At 47.9% G+C, this 16902-nt stretch overlaps 1 protein-coding gene across 1 annotated transcript in view; it reads left to right on the top strand.

Annotated features, from left to right (window-relative positions):
* The first annotated feature begins 4002 nt into the window (after positions 1–4002).
* The window catches only part of Epb41l3 (erythrocyte membrane protein band 4.1 like 3), a 228905-nt gene continuing 216005 nt past the window's right edge, over positions 4003–16902 (top strand). Inside the window, exon 1 of the mRNA XM_087902317.1 lies at positions 4003–4174. The gene's annotated coding sequence lies outside the window, so the exon portion shown is untranslated. The remainder of the gene's footprint in view (positions 4175–16902) is intronic.

Below are 16902 nucleotides of genomic sequence, written 5' to 3'. Positions count from 1 at the left end.
AGAGATGTTGAATGGACTCTAGAGATGTTGAATGAACTCTAGAGATGTTGAACTGACTCTGGAGATGTTGAATGGACTCTAGAGATGTTGAATGGACTCTATAGGTGTTTAATGGACTCTATAGGTGTTGCATGAACTCTATAGATGTTGAAGGACTCTAGAGATGTTGAATGGACTCTGGAAATGTTGAATGGACTCTAGAGATGTTGAATGGACTCTGGAGTTGTTGAATGGACTCTATAGGTGTCGCATGGACTCTGGAGATGTTGAATGAACTCTGGAGATGTTGATGGACTCTGGAGATAGTTGGTTGATGACATTATCCCAGTGTCAGTTGGTATTTATGTAAGAGTGCATTCTGCTTGGGAAGAGTGTTTACACTGGAGAACATAAGGGCGCTTGTTACAAGGAACCGCTTTTTCGTCCCAGTCGCCCAGAACCAAAATAATCACATAGAAACTGTACTAATTAAATTACTACTCAGTCCATTAGCTCTAGCTTCTTATTGGCTAACTCTTCCATCTTAATTTAACCCATTTCTATTAATCTGTATATCACCACGAGGTCGTGGCCTACCAGAAAAGTTTCAGCATATTTATCTCCAGTGGCGGATCCATGGCGTCTCCCTGATTCCACCCTTCTTTCTCCGAGGATTCAGTTCCATCTTCCCTACCTAAGTTCTGCCCTATCATCAGGCCAGGGCAGTTTCTTTATTCATTAACGATAATCACAGCACACAGAGGGGACTTCCACATCAGGTGCTAGAGCCTTAAGTTTGCACTTGTTCTTTCTTGTTCTTAGTGGGCTATAAAAAGAACACTGGGAGCAACTACATATCTAAAAATCCTCTATTTAAGGATATACCAAATGTAAAGTAGTAACAGTTGATAAAACCAGGAGAGATATATAATCTCCAATTTTCTACATTTGAACTTATTTTAAAAATTGAAAATAAGCTATGAACTGGGATTTTACTTGTTGTTTAGTTTAATTCCATCTTTTTACAGAAAAAGAAAACATTCAAGGGCAAATTAGGACTTCCTTCAAAGTTATGATTAAGCAGTACCCTACAAAAGATTGAAAAGGAATTGTTTTTGGTGTGTGTTCTCCTTCTGTTTATTTTAAGCAGGGTTCTCTCTATATCCCAGACTGACTTCAGAGTCAGGACCCTCCTGCCTTAGCACCACACCAAGCCACCAGGCCTAGTTTGGTGAGTTTTCAATGCGAGGAAGCTCAGTGTGTATTGGGAGTATAGCAGCCTGGCCTGCCGAGGACGTGTGCACAGGCACGGCTCTGCCGAGGACGTGTGTGCACAGGCACGGCTCTGCCGAGGACGTGTGCACAGGCACGGCTCGACTTTCACCAGAACAAGTGCTCACGAAGCTATTTTGCTGAGAGGGTGGGACTGAATATGGTGTTCCTCTTTTAAGGTCAAAGGTCATACAGAGGGTCAGAGATGGCGAAAGATTACGAAAGAGGAGAGCCAGAAGGATGGGAGCCGATATCACCTTAAAGGAACTCGCCCAGCGCAGCAGTTATTTGTTTTAAGCAAAGCAGAAGGCTCTCTCATCAAGTGACATTTACCCGTTCGGATAGCCACCTTGGATAAAAACAGAGCCAACCAGTACCAAAGCTGTTGATACACACATCACCTTCAACCAGGGAACCGTTTAAGGGTAGTGAAATTCTCGCTCGTAAAGAGTACATAGGCAGGATGGGCCCCAGATAAAAGAGAGTCTGTTGGCAGCAAGCAGCACAAGTTCCAGGCGACCTTTGAGCCCTTTAAGCACTTCACAGGAACGCCACTGCTTGCCGAAGGTACCCTACCTGCGGAGCGGCTCAGTGGAAGCGTCTTCATTACTCCCTCCACCAGCTCTCCCCGTGCGCACCTGTATCTTCTGTTCATAAATCAGAAAAATGAAGCTTAACGGTGTGTCCTGCCTAGACACCTACAGGTCACATACTGGGGGGCTGTAGCCCAGATTTAAAATCATGACTGCTGGCTCCTAGAGCTTCAGTCTCAGTCTCAGTTTCAACTACCGAGCCTCTAAGCTCCAGCAATTTCTGCTGTCTGCCCCTTCACCAGCTGGAACCACTCAGCACTCCGGCAGCTGCTAATTTCTCCCGCTATCAACAGGTACTTGGGTCTTCTCTTCTGAAACGTTTCTTATTCACACGTCTTTGTTGATGCTGTTTTATTTCTTCTATGGTTGCAGGGGGGAGAAAAGCTTCCCTGAGCAAGAACTCTCAGAATAGTTCCAATGCCCCTGGACAGAACTGTCCTTTGTGGAGCCCTGGCCCCTTAGCGGGGTGTCAGTGTTCCAGATGCCTGGTATTATACCCATCTAGAGCCTGCTTCTACGGCCACTGAAGCAGGTATTCCCTGGTGATTAAGTAAACCTGGACTCCAGCTTGTGCAAGCCACACCTTCATTCTGTTCATTGTTTCACCCAATTCAAGTCAAAGTGCAACTCTCTAAGGGAACACTCAGCAGAGTGCTGAACTATTTCGCTTTGAATGCTTTGCTGCCTGTCTGTATTGCCTAAGATTTCTGGAGCCTGGAGAAGGGGGAGGGCTGCTTTGTCCTTTCTGAGAATGGTGACACTGCTCTCTGTGGCCAGCAAGGCGGTGTCCTCAGTCCCGAAGGAGGACTCACAGGGCCTCAGGAAACAAAATGTTTACTGTAAAGTCAGGGAATCATTGCTACAAAGTAGCACAAATGACTTAACCAGTATTTGACAGGGAGTCAACTTGGCTGGTGCCAATTGCCCCGAATGCACCCCTTTGTAAGGACCTAACTACCGACTTCCTTTCCAGTCTTTTCCTCCCCTCTGCTCCACAGAGACTTTCACAGAACACGTGTGCACACAGTAGTTACATCGAGCAGTGCCACACCTGCACTCTCGGGCACCGACAGTTCCCTAATGGACCATTAAATGTGCTATTTGGACAGTTAATTCTGAAATGTTTCTGAACTAATAGGCACTTGGCAATGGAGCCCATTCACACAGAGATACCCAAGCATCAGACATTTCTGGTTGATTAGATAGCTCTTCAGACTTGTGCTTGTCATTTTTTTTAATACAGCTTTTATCCCTGGGAAGACTTTACCAAATCAGCTTTCCAAAATGCTCTGCTCCAGGAGCCACTAAGTGGCAGAGTACATGTGGGCTGCTCCTGAACGGCCTAGGCAGATTGTGCCGGAGCACTGGGAGTTACGTCTCTGGGGTAGATGTGAAACCAGAAACGCAGATAATATACGCTTTGTTTACCATCCAAGGCCTAAGGAGTCACGCAGAGTACAGGCTGTGCAACTGCACGGTCATGGGGCGTGAGATTGCACGGCTGGGACTCTCTAAACCCAAGGCAGAACCTCAAAAGCTGACATAGTTGCCTTCAGAGCACATTGTGGAAGTGGTTTTGTGGGTGCTGGGACCCAAGGGTCTGGAGGAGGAAAAGCAGTGAAACTTACGCAAAGCATCCCCAAGCCAGTTTTTGATCTACATCCCTTATCTCTTTGCTGATACAGTGTTAATTCTTTCCAGAGATTGAAAACATGTAAGGCCACCAACAGAAAATACTCCCCTTGTTCAAACACTTGAGTACACGAAGGGACATTTTCAACCTCTTTCCTTCCTCCAGTCTTTTCCTACACAGATACTGTAGTGTGTGCACTTGTCTGGGTCTGGGCGGGAAGGATTCCTCCATGCTTGCAGAGGCTGCTGGCTAGCAAGCCCTGGGAGGCCTGGCAGAAGACTTTGGGAGCGCACCCAGTTCCTAGGCTGGTATAGGGCGGGGCCAAGCATGGGGCCCGCCTAGGCGCTGGGCGCAGCCAACTAGAGCGCCCGGAGGGCGGGCCGGCTCGGGCTGAGCGGCACCGGCTGTCACAGGCGCCCAATGCGCGCTGCAGGTGGCAAGCTGGAGGTGCTGTCGCCACCGCTGCAGGAGAAACCCGGGTCTGGCGGCCTTTTGCAGCCTCTGGGAGCCCTTTCCCGCCGCTGAGTCCGAGCCCAGACCTGGAAAAAGCCAAAGGGAACAGCCGCTGTGCAAGGACTACGGAGCAACGCTCCATCCCTGTGCCCTTGCACTACTTTGTTTTCAACGAGGAAGGTTGTGCCTGGGGGCTGGGAACAGGTTCGGAAAGAAGACGGAGAGGAAGGCTTCTGCTATCCAGGTGAGCGCCTTTCCACCCCAGTGTCCCTTCCTTCCCCGTAGTAGGGGCCAAGGCAGGGCTCCGGTTCGCCCCGTGGGCAGTGGCCGGGTAGAGGCGCCTGCCCTTGGCTGAGGTCGATTGTTAAGAAGCGAGGAAGAGGCAAGACTGACCGGGCTGGAGGCTACCTGCCGGCGCCCTCCTGGAATGCGTAGGTTTTCCTGAGCGGACACTCCGAGTCGAGAGACGAACAGAAAGGTGTTTTGGAGGTAGCCTGAGGGCTTGCACTCTAGCTCGGGCTAGCCCGATTTAGCCCCGTGTTCGCCGCGTTGAAGACGCAGCAAGAGTGGGGCGCGGCTCCCCAGTGATCGCCTTCCCCCGACCCAGAGCGCTGGACCCAGAGAGCTTGCGAATCTCTGTCCCCAAGAGCCAGAGGCTCTGGAGGACGTCATCCCTCTCTGCTCTGGCAACTCCTCCTCCGCCCTCTCGCCTCCACCCCTCGGCACTGGATGCCTAGCCTGCCTATTCGGAGATTCAGTGCCAGTGCCAACGCGCGGAGTGGTGGTTGCTGTCACTGTGCTCCCCACCCTTGCTGGAGTTGGAGCGCCTGGGGGTCCGACTGCCTGGCTCCCCGCTGCCTAGTTGTGAACCGGAGGCTGGCTAGTTCTCTGCGAGGACTCGCTTTCCAGTGCTCTTCCTATCCCCTCCTCCATGCTGCCCAAAGCCTTTGCCCAAAGATGGGATCTGGAACCTAATCTTGCCCATCTTGAGCGGAATTGAGAAGCCTCCTAAAAGGGCACAGCCTTGGAGCTGAGGCCAGAACCTTCCTCTCATCTCAGGATTTCAGCCCCGTGCGGGTGGTCAGTGGTTTGACCTCCCAGTTCTGAGCAGACTGCGTGGAGGGCGCGGAAAGCAGAGTGTGAGGATATGGTTGCTTTCTCGTGTGTGTGTGTGTGTGTGTGTGTGTGTGTGTGTGTGTGTGTGTGTGTGTGTGCGCACGTGCGTGTCCGTAGGTGTCTTGGCTTCTCTGGGAGGCAGAAATGCAGGAACCCTCTTCCCCTTGCCCCACAGTGCCATAGGGCCCCTTAGCCCTTTGCAGCTAACTGCGCTCAGAGATATCTCAGCAACTCGGGGCTTCTGTCTCCTCTCCTCGTTCTCGAACTCCCGGCCTCTCCACCTAAACTAGTACAGGGACGAAAATCTTTTGATTGGAGACTGTGCGATGAAGGATCCAGGCATTCGCGAGGCAGATTGGGCTGTTTTTCAAAATGCAGGAAAGCGCCCCTCGCCGAACGTTTCATCTTCACAAGACCGGACTGTCAGGATCTCAGCTGGGGATACCAGGTCGTCTAGCCACGGGGAAAGCAGAAGTTGAAGGCTCGGAACTCCCTGGGGCGCGCCCTACTGGGAAGCGGCAGAGCCAGGGGCGCACGCGGGCTAGCGCCGAGCATGTTTGGCCGCAAGGGGTGGCCAGGCAAAACTGCACTGGGACTACGAGGCAGTCCCGGAGCTGGGATCTGTAAGCAGAACTAGGTGCCGGAGTCTAGGTGCCGGAGACCGGTTCCGGGGTCTCCAAGTAACACGCGAAGTTGAGAACCGGGTCTGTACCGCTCAGTGACCACCTCTGCGGTTTTAGGAGCTGCAGACTCGTAGCGCTTTTGGCTGGAGCTGCCTCTGGCCGCTTTCGCTTTTCCTTCTGCAGAAGGGAAGCCGCCAGGGCTTTCTCTCCTAAGAAAGCGTAGGTTCCAACACTAAAATTCTCCTGGGAGCAAGGGGGAGGGACTCCAAAAATCCCTCAAGGGCGCGGGACGTGTAGCTAAATTCCGAGGAGGCGGGTGTAGAGTGGAGGGTCCTCAGGGAATTAAGGTCAACCCAACCCAGCGGAGTGAGCCAAGTGGTCGGCCCCGCCTTGGGCTCTCTGCTAAAGAGTGTACCCCCTGCTTCACCTACACCGGGCTGGTCGATCACCCAGGTAATTCTCTGTGAAGTACAGTGGATTAAAACCGGAAGAGGGTTGAAATCCACGAAATGAATGAAAGTAGAAAGGACTGTAAATCCCTGATGTGATTGCGGCTTAAATCTAAATTCCATTTAAATAGAAACAGACTCGATGATGTAGTAGAGCAGGCCTGCCTGGGGTTCCCCCCCCCGCCCCCCCCCCCTCCCGCCGCACTGTATTTCTTGTGTCAGTTACTGGAGGAGCAGTTAACATTGGCACTGGCCAGGCTGCAAACATGTGGCCTATGGGAGCGGGAAAGGTTGGGAGTGTGGTGACCAAGATTGGGAATAGGAAAGATTCCAGCCCAGGCTGGTTCTGAAGTGACCCAGGGGATCTAGGTCTCAATCTTCCGGTACTGGCCACATAAGCATTTCTTAGTTGGATCCTTGACGGTTCGGACCTAGGTGACATGGAAGAGTAAGGACCACTCTTTAGCAATCCCATTCACGGAGGATTTTTGAATGGGTTTCTTAAATTAGCTTCTACCCTGGTTGGGGGAGGGGGGAGTATTCTTGGTGCTGAGGAGCAGAGAAACTATGCTTAAACCTTGAGCTCTCGGTCCAGGCAATGGTGCTTTCCCTTGCCCTAGGGTGTAAGCTGTTACGGGCATGGCTCTTTTGCACCCACAAACTGATGCTTGGAGTGACAACACTGACCTGCAAAGACATATAAGAATTTCTAGGAATAACCTTATTAAAATAACTTAAAGCTATTGTTAATAGTTGGTTTTGGGGACCAACGTGCACTGTTTGGCTACCTATTTTTAAAACCTGAGTTTGGTGAAATTGCTTCACAGGCTATGAGGCAATGTGGAAAACAAGACAGTCGCTTAAAATCTGTCTGTAATGGTCCCTGGTTGGACACCTCTGGAGATGGGCATCTCACTACTTTCAGGTGTATTGTATTCCTTATTTGACTCTAAGTTTGGAGAAGGACCGAGCAGGGCAGTCCACAGGACGTTTGTACCGTATGTGGATCCACAAAGGAAACATAGTCTTGGTGCTGACGCCGAGATAGGTGGGAAGTTAGCTGCTCTCTGCGCCGGGAGTGACAGCCGTGGAAGACACGAGGAAGGCCAGCCAGGTCTAGAGGCTTGTGTGTTTAGGAGAAGGTCTCTTGGAGGACTCTGCAGACAAGCAACCAGTACTCCAGCTTGTTAAAGCTGGACTGCAGTTGGTTCCATCCCTGGATCCCAAAGGCCACAGTCAGCTCTCTGGGAAAATCTGCTGCCATCTATGGTGCTTTGGGGGAGCGTGTCTCTCACAGGCTCATATGTTTGCATACTTGGTTCCCAGTGGCTGTATCTGTTCAGGAAGGATTAGGAGGTGTGGCCTGTGGGAGGAGGTGTGTCACTGGGGTGGACTTTGTGGTTTCAGAAGACTGAGTGGGGGGGGGATCCCCAATATGCCTCTCTACCTCCTACTTACAGAATAAGATGTGAGTTCTCAATTATTCCTGCTGCCGTCATGGACTCTAGCCCTCCGAAACAGTCATCCCTGTTAAATGTTTTATGAATTGTCTTGGTTGTAGAGTTTTGCCACAAGAATAGAAAAATAATACAACATCTCCATGCCGCTGTTTCTCCAAACCAAAAACATATAAGTCATTTTATCCCAGCCCCAAACAGATCCCTGTCTTCACAATACGCTACATGGTGGCACCCTTTTTTTTTTTCTGGAAACAAAAAAAAGAAAATAAAAGAAGATCAACTGCTAAAACGGGGTGTGATTTATGCAGGACTTTTAAAGTGAGGGCAGGCTGGCTGTGAATGGTTCATTATAAAAGATCCAGAGAGTGGAATGAGTCACACAGTCTAGTCCAGACAGTCACTTCCTCATCCACAAGGAGAATAATAATTTTCCCTACTCTGACTGTAAGAATTAATTTACAACTTTACAGCTATCTGAGACACTTGGAAGGGAAGTGTGAGCCCCAGCAAATGAGAAGAAGGGATTTTCACCAATGTAGTGAGGACCGTTATCAGCAAGGAAGTCATTTGCAGGACTTCTGCAAATATGGCATGTCCCAATCCAGTTGCGGAAGTAAAACAATTGATCTTACAGAAGTAGAAAGTAATGGAGTGGGCAGGGAAGCAGAAGGAGGATTGAGCAACAGGTGGGGGAAATGCAGTTCTATTACGGACCTGCCTTCTAGAGTTGTGTGATACAGTAGGGTGACCACAGTCAAGAATAAGTGGTCACATGTCCCAAAATAGTTAGAACTGCGACTGCTCCCAACACAAAGCTGTGACTCATCCTTGCGGTGATGAATATGTCAATTACTCTGCCTTCTCTAATTGCTTATTCTACACATGCATTGAAATATCACACTTTTGCCCAGTGAATATGACCAACCATGGTCTGTCAGTCTAAACACAGACAAATGATCGGACGAAACTATGACTTCAGGAAAGCGGCTGGCTAATGATACTGCAGATTTTGAAAGGCATTGAACCTAATCGTCACAATGAAGATGGGGACATCTAGACAGTGAATAGGAAGAATATGAGCTGTCTCCTCAATAGGTCACACTAATGTCCCAGGGGAAGAAAAGCATTTGTTTTGGCTTAATGCTGGTTGTATAGCGCACGAGCATTTTATTCAGGAGAATTTAGTGCTTTAATGGGGTTACATAAAAAGCAGGATTGACGTGTGTCCAGAAGGTGTTCTGACAAGCTAAATGTGTCACAGCTAATGAAAGGGACAGTGTCCAGGGGAAAGAACTGGAGACGTTGCGCTGGAGGAAGCCTGTCTTAGGATGCTGTGTCACAAGGGAGTAAACAGTTAACTAGGTGAAAAGCAGTGCTAATCCAGAAAAATGGTGCTGAGTATGACTGGGGACCATTTGGGGGATGTCAGTCAGGGAGAACGCGGAGCAAGGGGTGGGTGCCAGTCCTTTACACTGCGCGTTCTGTAATGGGGCAGGGAGGAGAAACTATTCCTTTCTGTCTGAAGTGATTGATGGACATGTCAATACGCCTAGCTTTATTAAAAAGACCAGACTGATCCAGAATTTGGTCTCCTCAATCCTGCCTTGCACTCGTCATATGTTTCTAAGGTCTCAGAATCCCCATCTGGGAAGAGGGTAGAAAGAAGCTTCTGGGAAAGTCAGTAACACACATGCACAGTTCAACGTCTAGTTCCAGCCTTGTCCTTCAGGCCAGCTCCCCAGAAATAGGTCACTGGCTTCTAGAATGGGAAGAGAATTCCAGCCAGGTGAAGGATGGCCAGATTAGATGGTGATGATTTGGAGTCCGTTAGAAATCCATCCTTGCTTGCTTTTCTAGCTTCCACGTGGCTATTTCACCTGGATGTTCTACATCTCATTCTTTCTCCTCCACTCCTGAATCTCCAGGTCATGTCTACCCAGACAGAGACCCAGTCTTCCTCATCTACAGCTTCCTTCCGCGCTCTGTTCCCAGTAACACACATCACGGAAGTATCAGTGCCCTATGATGCAGCCTGCCACTCCAGGCCTTCCCACCACCATGCTGGCAGAGCCATAGCCACCCCGTGACTCCTGCTAATACCACTCCTGCGCAGTGATGCTAGTCTAGACCACACTGACTCATTGGCAGTGTTGTTTTGGCCCATATTACCCATTATTCCAAAAGTCCTCCTACCTTTTAGCCTTGTCCTCGGCAGCCTGCATTCACTCTTCTGGGGCAGCATGCTCATGTGGTCCCCATAACTCCAACTGGAGGTCATAACAACTCTCACCACTGCCGATGCGTGCTTCATTTCTGTGTCATTTTCATACCCCTCTCCTGTATCTCATCTTGTCCATTCTGAACATCTATCAGTTTTCTAAAGCAAGCTCAAGCACCACCACCCTTGTGAAGTTTCGCATCTACTCGGGAGGCCTTTCCTATCTGCTCTGTGCTCTAGCACTTGACATGCATTCCTTCCTTGCTGCACTTCACCAGCAGAGAGCTAAGACTCCATGTCTATGTTCTTCATCCTGTTTTCCACCAAGTGGCGCCCACCCTGGGTGCTCCTCATACATTCCCACAGAGTAAGTGACTGTCTAGAGATCTTTTAGAAGAGGTGATGGCAAAGGGGGGAAAGATGTCCCCTACCCAGGTTGAGTCAAAATGAAGAGCCAACCCCCACCCCCAGAACAGCCTGATAGGCCTGGGCCATTATTTAGAAACTTCAAACGTTATCCTAGCTCATTCGTGTAATTACATAGATAATTTAAGCTTCAGAAGCTGGAAGGATCCGTCAAACTATTAGCATTCTTCATTGTAGAGATGAGAACATAGTCATGTGAGTCCCACAGTGCTTTCAAAAGCAGAATAGATATGGTCAGCCAAGATGATGGTGATTGGGCTGAAACAAAAACGGAAAATGCTGGGCACTATGCCCATGAAGTGTGGGACACACCCAGAAACATGGGAGAAGATTCTTTGGTTGGGGGCTTATGCTGTGTCTCCTGTCCAGTCATTCTTGGGGAACTTGCCGTCTGATTCCTTTGATTTACACCGAAGCACCGACTTGTGTTTGCTGCCATGTGTGGATGCTCAAGTGCTCCAGGTCGAGATGAAACACTTTATTCCAGTTTGTAGGAAGTGAGGGGCTTCCTGTGATTGCGTGCCCTTTTTTAAAGAGTGGAAGTTGCAGCCATTTCTCATGTGCATATCAAACATCTGAAGTCAAGTGGGGCAAATTGTTATAAAAAGATTGCTGGTTTCACTATCTCAGCAACAAAAGTGCTTGCACAGTCTTAAATACACAGCCCTGGGAATCAGAGTGAATAACTCTATAGTCATTAAATGCCTGTTAACAGTGAGAATGACCCCCACAGGCTCACACGTTTGGAGGCTTGGTCTCCAGGGAGTGGAATTGTCTGAAAGCTTTAGAAGGATTAGGGAGTGTGATCTTGTTGGAGGATGTGTGTCACTGGAGGTGGGCTCTGAGGTTTCATAAGCCCATGCCAGGCCCATTCTCTCCCCTCTCCCCTCTCCCCTCTCCTCTTTCTCCTGCTTCTGCCTGTGGATCAAGATGTAGCTTTCAGTGACTTCTCCAGTGCCTTGTCTGCAATCCCCCGTGCTCCCTGCCATGATGACAATGGACTAAACCTCTGCGACTGTAAGCCAGCCTCCAGCCGAGTGCTTGATTTTATGAGTTGCTTTGGTCGTGGTGTCTCTTCAGTGCAATAGAACAGTGACTAAGACAACGGTTCGTTGCTCATGAGGAATAATGGGAGGAATGACATGGTCCAGTATTGAGGCTTTGAATATTGTAGAATTAGTAACCTTATTATAATGTCAGAGTTATGTGCTGAAACCTGTCCTGAGCAATGGCTTGGCTCTGAGTGAGAAACTGGCACATCCATGTTTCTGCACTGGACTTGCCATATTTGTAAAGTTTATACCGCAGCAAAATGGGATGATGCCGTCTGCCCACTCTGCACAGACATTGTTTACACGCATGTGGCTCACACCAGAAAGTCCTCTGTAAGGTTGCTGAGCCCCTTGGACTCAGCTTCCTCGCTGGAAAACGGAAATAACTGAACTTCCCACTTCACATAAAGGACACAAACACCAAATGACATCTTCTTTGTGGATGTGTTTTATGGGTGATGAAGTGAGACACTCACGGATTCTGATTGCTAGTTTGATGCAGGTTCAGCATCTCCATAGCCTTTCAGAAACAACATCAGGACGCACTGATGAGATTGAATCCAAGCTCATGTACAGCCTGAACCCATGACACATAGCCACCTTTAAACAAACAAACAGCAAGAGGGAAAAACCTGCCCATCGCTCTACAAACTGTCACCACATTCTGCAGAGTTAAGTAATGAGATTGGGAGTCTGTTTGGGCTGCGACGGTTTTAATACGCTGGGTGCTTGATATAAAAGCAACTGTTCCCATAGAATAAAATACATTTTCTTTCTACCTAAGATAGTTGTCTCTTTGAATGTCAGGCACTCTGTTAAGTTTGCACTATGAATAAGATAACATCATACGCAAAATGAGACTGTGTAAGCATTCAGGAGTTTACTATGAGGTTATATCCTGATGGACCACGGTAAGTTAAAAATATCCTAAGCTGGTGATGATTTTAATGCATCTAGCCTGAGGGCATCAGCTCAGCAACCCAGAGCCCCGCTTTGAGCAGCGGCTCCTGACCCTGCCCGACCTTTTAGAAGAAGATCATGCCGCATCATCCTTAGCCCTGAAAAGGAGATAAAAATCCAAACTGTAGTTCCCTCTGGCTCCATATCACTTTGGCCTCAGTATCAAGGCACACACCCTAAGTTAGGTTTCCCTACAGACCCTAAGAGGCAGAACCAGTCTGGTCATACAATATCTAAGTGAGCAATTTGGACTTATTAGGATGCGTAATTAACTTATTAGGATGTCTCATTAACTGCGGCTGTTCCCAGCTGCAGGCACTCACGGCCTGTCTGGGACACATTTCCCAAGTCCTCCAAGCGGGCCTTTCTTCTGGAAAGGTGCCTTGGTAGCACCCATCTGCAGAGCACCCATAAAATGACTTAGTGAACACTGAGTGTTCATTCATGCTCCACTCCTGTTGGCCATGTGAGGTGTGCCATTGATAGGTAATTCACCGTGACAATTCAGTTTTGGCAAGTAGACTAACACTCTCGATATGTACATTTTGCCCCTTTGATCATAGCTATGTTTGCTTACTTTTAGCCATATGCAGAAAGAAAAGAACTTTAGCCCTTTGATGATCCTAGTGCAAAATATTCCTGCAAGTCCAAAGCAGGCGACTGTTTTATTGATTCACCCATCCCCATATGCCCAGACCATTCTATTCAGAAGGGTGAAAATCTTAAGAATTAACTCTTTGTATTACAGCGAATTTGATCAGTGAATTTATTCTCTCTGATTGTGAGTATTTAATTGCCAAATAATTAGGTAAATTTTCTTTATTTTTTTTCTGAGGGGAAGGAGCTAGTCCTATTTTGTTCCTTTATGTAATCCCAGCTGTCCTGAAACTTGCTCTGTAGACCAGACTGACCCCGAATTTAGAGATCCACCTGCATCTGCCACTGCCTCCCAAGTAATGGGATTAAAGGTGAGCACCACCAGCATTCCACACTAGTCCCATTTTATTGAAAGAGCACTTTTTTTTGTATACTAGATACTGATGGAACCAGGCTATAAGAGTGTAACCTGTGCTACACCTGAGCTAGTGGGACTGTCATCTGCAATGATGGCAGATCTAACCATGGTCAGATCCTTCCATCATGGTTTAGGGATTCCTTCTCTGACTCTGGAACTGAAAATGCACCTTGCCTTTTTAATACGCTCCTTTTAAATAACATCAGAGATACCCCAAGCCATCAACGGACACCAGTAAATTCATGTGGCTGACGGTCCCACCGTCCTGAGAATGTCTCCGAGTTCCCCTGTTTCCGACTTTCCTGTCTTCTGGATGTGGTGGAGATCCCAGGGTCTCTGTTCTCTGTGCCACTGTAAGGTCTAGTGGCCCTTATGAGTGTCTAAACTAAGATACCCACAAACTTATGAGGTCAAGGCGTTATGGAATTCATCGAGTAAACTGGGGAACTATGGAGGATTCTATGAGGAAGACCAGCTGGGGAAGTTAGCCTTGTGGGGGCCGCAGCGGGATGGCAGGGCCAGCCTGGACACCTCTGCGCTGCACCACGACCCACAAAGTCCTGCAGCCACTGTATGTGTCTTGAGTCTTCTCTTAGCCTGGATTCTTGTCTTACTTCTTTTCTGCTTTTTCTATGATGTTTAAATCATGAAATAGCAAAGCTGAAAATACACAGACTTTTTTTTTTACATTTATTTATTATGTCGTATGTGTTACGGGGAGGGGTGTCCACGTGCCTGGGTACTCCTGTGGCGGGTCAAAGGGCAACTTTCGCTACCCGGGTCCTAAGGTTCAAACTCAAGTCCTCAGTCTTGGTGGCAGGCGCCTGTACCCACGGAGGCCTCTCGCAGGCCCCGAATGTTATTTTTAAATGAGCAGATGCCTGAGACGATTTTCTCTCACAGAACGTGTGAGTCTCAGGGAATATTATCATGTCACAACATCTTCCAGATTGTATTTATAAAGGATGAATAATTTGTGCTATTCTTAGTTGCTGGCTTCCTTTTGGGGAAAAAAATAAAATGGATCAAAGATCAAAATGGATTAGGTAATGGCGCGGTGAATAATGCCACCGAGTGTATGGGGTAACCCAGCAGCCAAGCTCCTCGCTAAGTGAAAAGCATCGTGATGTTTCGGTTTACCTTTTCAACTTTTAATATGTGAATGCTACCCCCTGCAGGCTGCGCCACACAACATTTAAGCTCCGCTTTGGTGTCTGTGGCATATAGTTAGAGGATGACTAGGTGTCTTTCAGGAAAGATAAAACCCAGTGTTGTTTTCAGAGATTGCAGCCTCATCCTTGCCTAATTTCCCTGGGTAATAGTTTGTGTTTCTTTGCGGTGGAGTCCAAACTACCTAAGATTTCTAAGCCCAGAGTCCTCAAGCTTGGCCACAGAGGAAAGGCCTTGGTTTTCTGACCCTGACCAGAGCTTGAGCTTGACTTTTTCTATCTACAATCCAGCGCTGCTGAAACACAATTTGAACATACATGGGGGGGGGGGGGGCACAGCACTACTCTGCGCATGCGTGTTTTGCTATGTAAAATCTACCGAAGAATTCTTTAACAGCAGTGATAATTGTAGGTTCGGGTGCTCCAGGCAATTGCTCCACGACCTAGCTGGGGGTTGCTAATATTTTATTACTTTCAATGAACTCAGCTGACACTACTTCCTATGTTATCTGAGGGCATCCTGTAAATGTTTCTCCCTTGACCTCTCTTCCTGGTTTGGGAGGCATTCATGGAGATTCGGGATAGTATTCTTTTTTTCAAAGCATAGCAGGAGGAATTATCTAGAATAAATTAAAATGGCAGATCCTTTAAACTACTTTGAGCTGGCCTCCATTTGGCCAAAGGGAAGGAGTGTGTGTTACATCTGACAGTTAGTATAGAGGAAGATAAAAAGCCCTCTTGGCCCCTCTGAGAGGTAGCTCGTGGCACATCCCTGCAGTGAACCCCTTATGTAATGCTTCAGGACACAGTTGGGCTGAAGTACCAGACTCTGTATAGATGTTCTTGCCTTGATGCGTGGAAGAGAGCTGAGGTGGGGAAGAGCGTCTGACCTACAAAATTATCGTTCTCACTGAAAGTATAATCTTATCAAGGAATGTAAGGAGGTATAAGGAGAAGAGTTGACGGGGAAGGAGATAATAAAAAAAACAGAAGAGAACAGCGCCACCCATTGACTCTGCTGGGCTACATCCAGAAGAGCGCACGGTCAGTGAGTGTCGCAGTGAGTGTCGCAGGCATTCAGGAGACCACATCATTCTGTGCTCCCAGAAAACTCACGGATCAATAAACATCTCTTTCCCTAAAGATTAGCCTAGCTCTGATCCCTAGCCCCAAAGTCTGCCTTAATAACCCTGAGCCTGATATTGTGGGGCTGATTTTTTTGTATTTTTTTACGTACAACACACAACAAGTATTTCATAAATCCAGGGCCTTCTAGCAACTTGATTTTGCATGGTGCTTTAGAATAGAAATAATAAATAGTTCTGTATTATTCAAGACAATTTAGTGACTGGGTTGACCTGCCAGATTTTAGACATCTGTCTTCCCACACCCATCTGTACTAAACAACCTATTTGATTGCACTTTTGACACCACGGATATGTCGGGATGGATGGTCTTGTCGACAGCTGAGTTTGTGTGTATGAGGTTGCTTTGTGGAGACTGATGGTGTAGCTCTTATCCATGTTCTGTTGACTCGTCTCTGGTCACAAAGACACATGCTGGATTCAGGAATCTGGTTTTTTTGGCATTGACCTGTTCAAGTAACTGTTTTCCGTGATATAAACAAGCCAGCATCAGAGATTTGGGGAAGACAAGGTCACTGACTTCAAAATGTTTAGAAGGCTTTTCTTTTCCCACCGCATTCACGTGGGGGAGACGGTTGATTCCAGTGGTGTGTAGCCTTTTGACACAGACTGGGAATGTGGCCGACATAGCTGTCCCTGTCTCTTGCCCATTGTCTTCTTTAAAACTTGCCACTGCCGTTAAAGTGACAACCCTCTTTTGAGTATTTTTCAGTGCAGACGACAAACCCATGACCAAGCAGTGCTTGGTCTAATGGATGTGGCAAGTTTTGTTTATGGGAACATGAAAATGTCCCCCATTTCTGACCTCTGACTTCTGTAGCCTTTGGGGTGAATAGCCTCGGGTGATAAAAGGCAGAGACCTACTTTCTGAATATAGGCATTCCCCGTGTAGGGATGACTCACTTCCCAAAAGTGTGCCTGTCGCTGCTCATCCACAATTTCCAATTCTTTGCCTTAAGAAGAAATGTTAATAATTATGGTCAGGTTTTGGGCTAGTACTATTTTTATTATGAACTAATTTTGAAATTATTAGTATCAGTTGTGAGACCTTGGAACAGGAAGTTAAATGTTCCTCCCCCCAATGGACGGCCTAAGTGGAATCTCTGACGAGGGAGGGAGCTCCGCACCCTCCTTAATGCTTCCTCTGTCTTCTAGCCCTGTTACCCCAGGCATGGACACTTGACCACAGTCGGGCTTTTCCACCTTCTGCGATACACTCCTTATACAAGATTTATTACAGCCAGGCGGAGGTGGTGCACACCTTTAATCCCAGCAGGCAGGAGGCAGAGGCAGGCAGATCTCTGAGTTCAAGGTCAGCCTGTCTAAAAGAGCTAGTTCC

Source organism: Myodes glareolus, chromosome 27, assembly GCF_982192425.1.
Source record: "Myodes glareolus chromosome 27, mMyoGla1.1, whole genome shotgun sequence".
In the NCBI taxonomy this organism is placed as follows: domain Eukaryota; kingdom Metazoa; phylum Chordata; class Mammalia; order Rodentia; family Cricetidae; genus Myodes; species Myodes glareolus.
The sequence above is the reverse complement of the archived record's forward strand: the minus strand, read 5'-3'. Positions and strand labels throughout refer to the sequence as shown.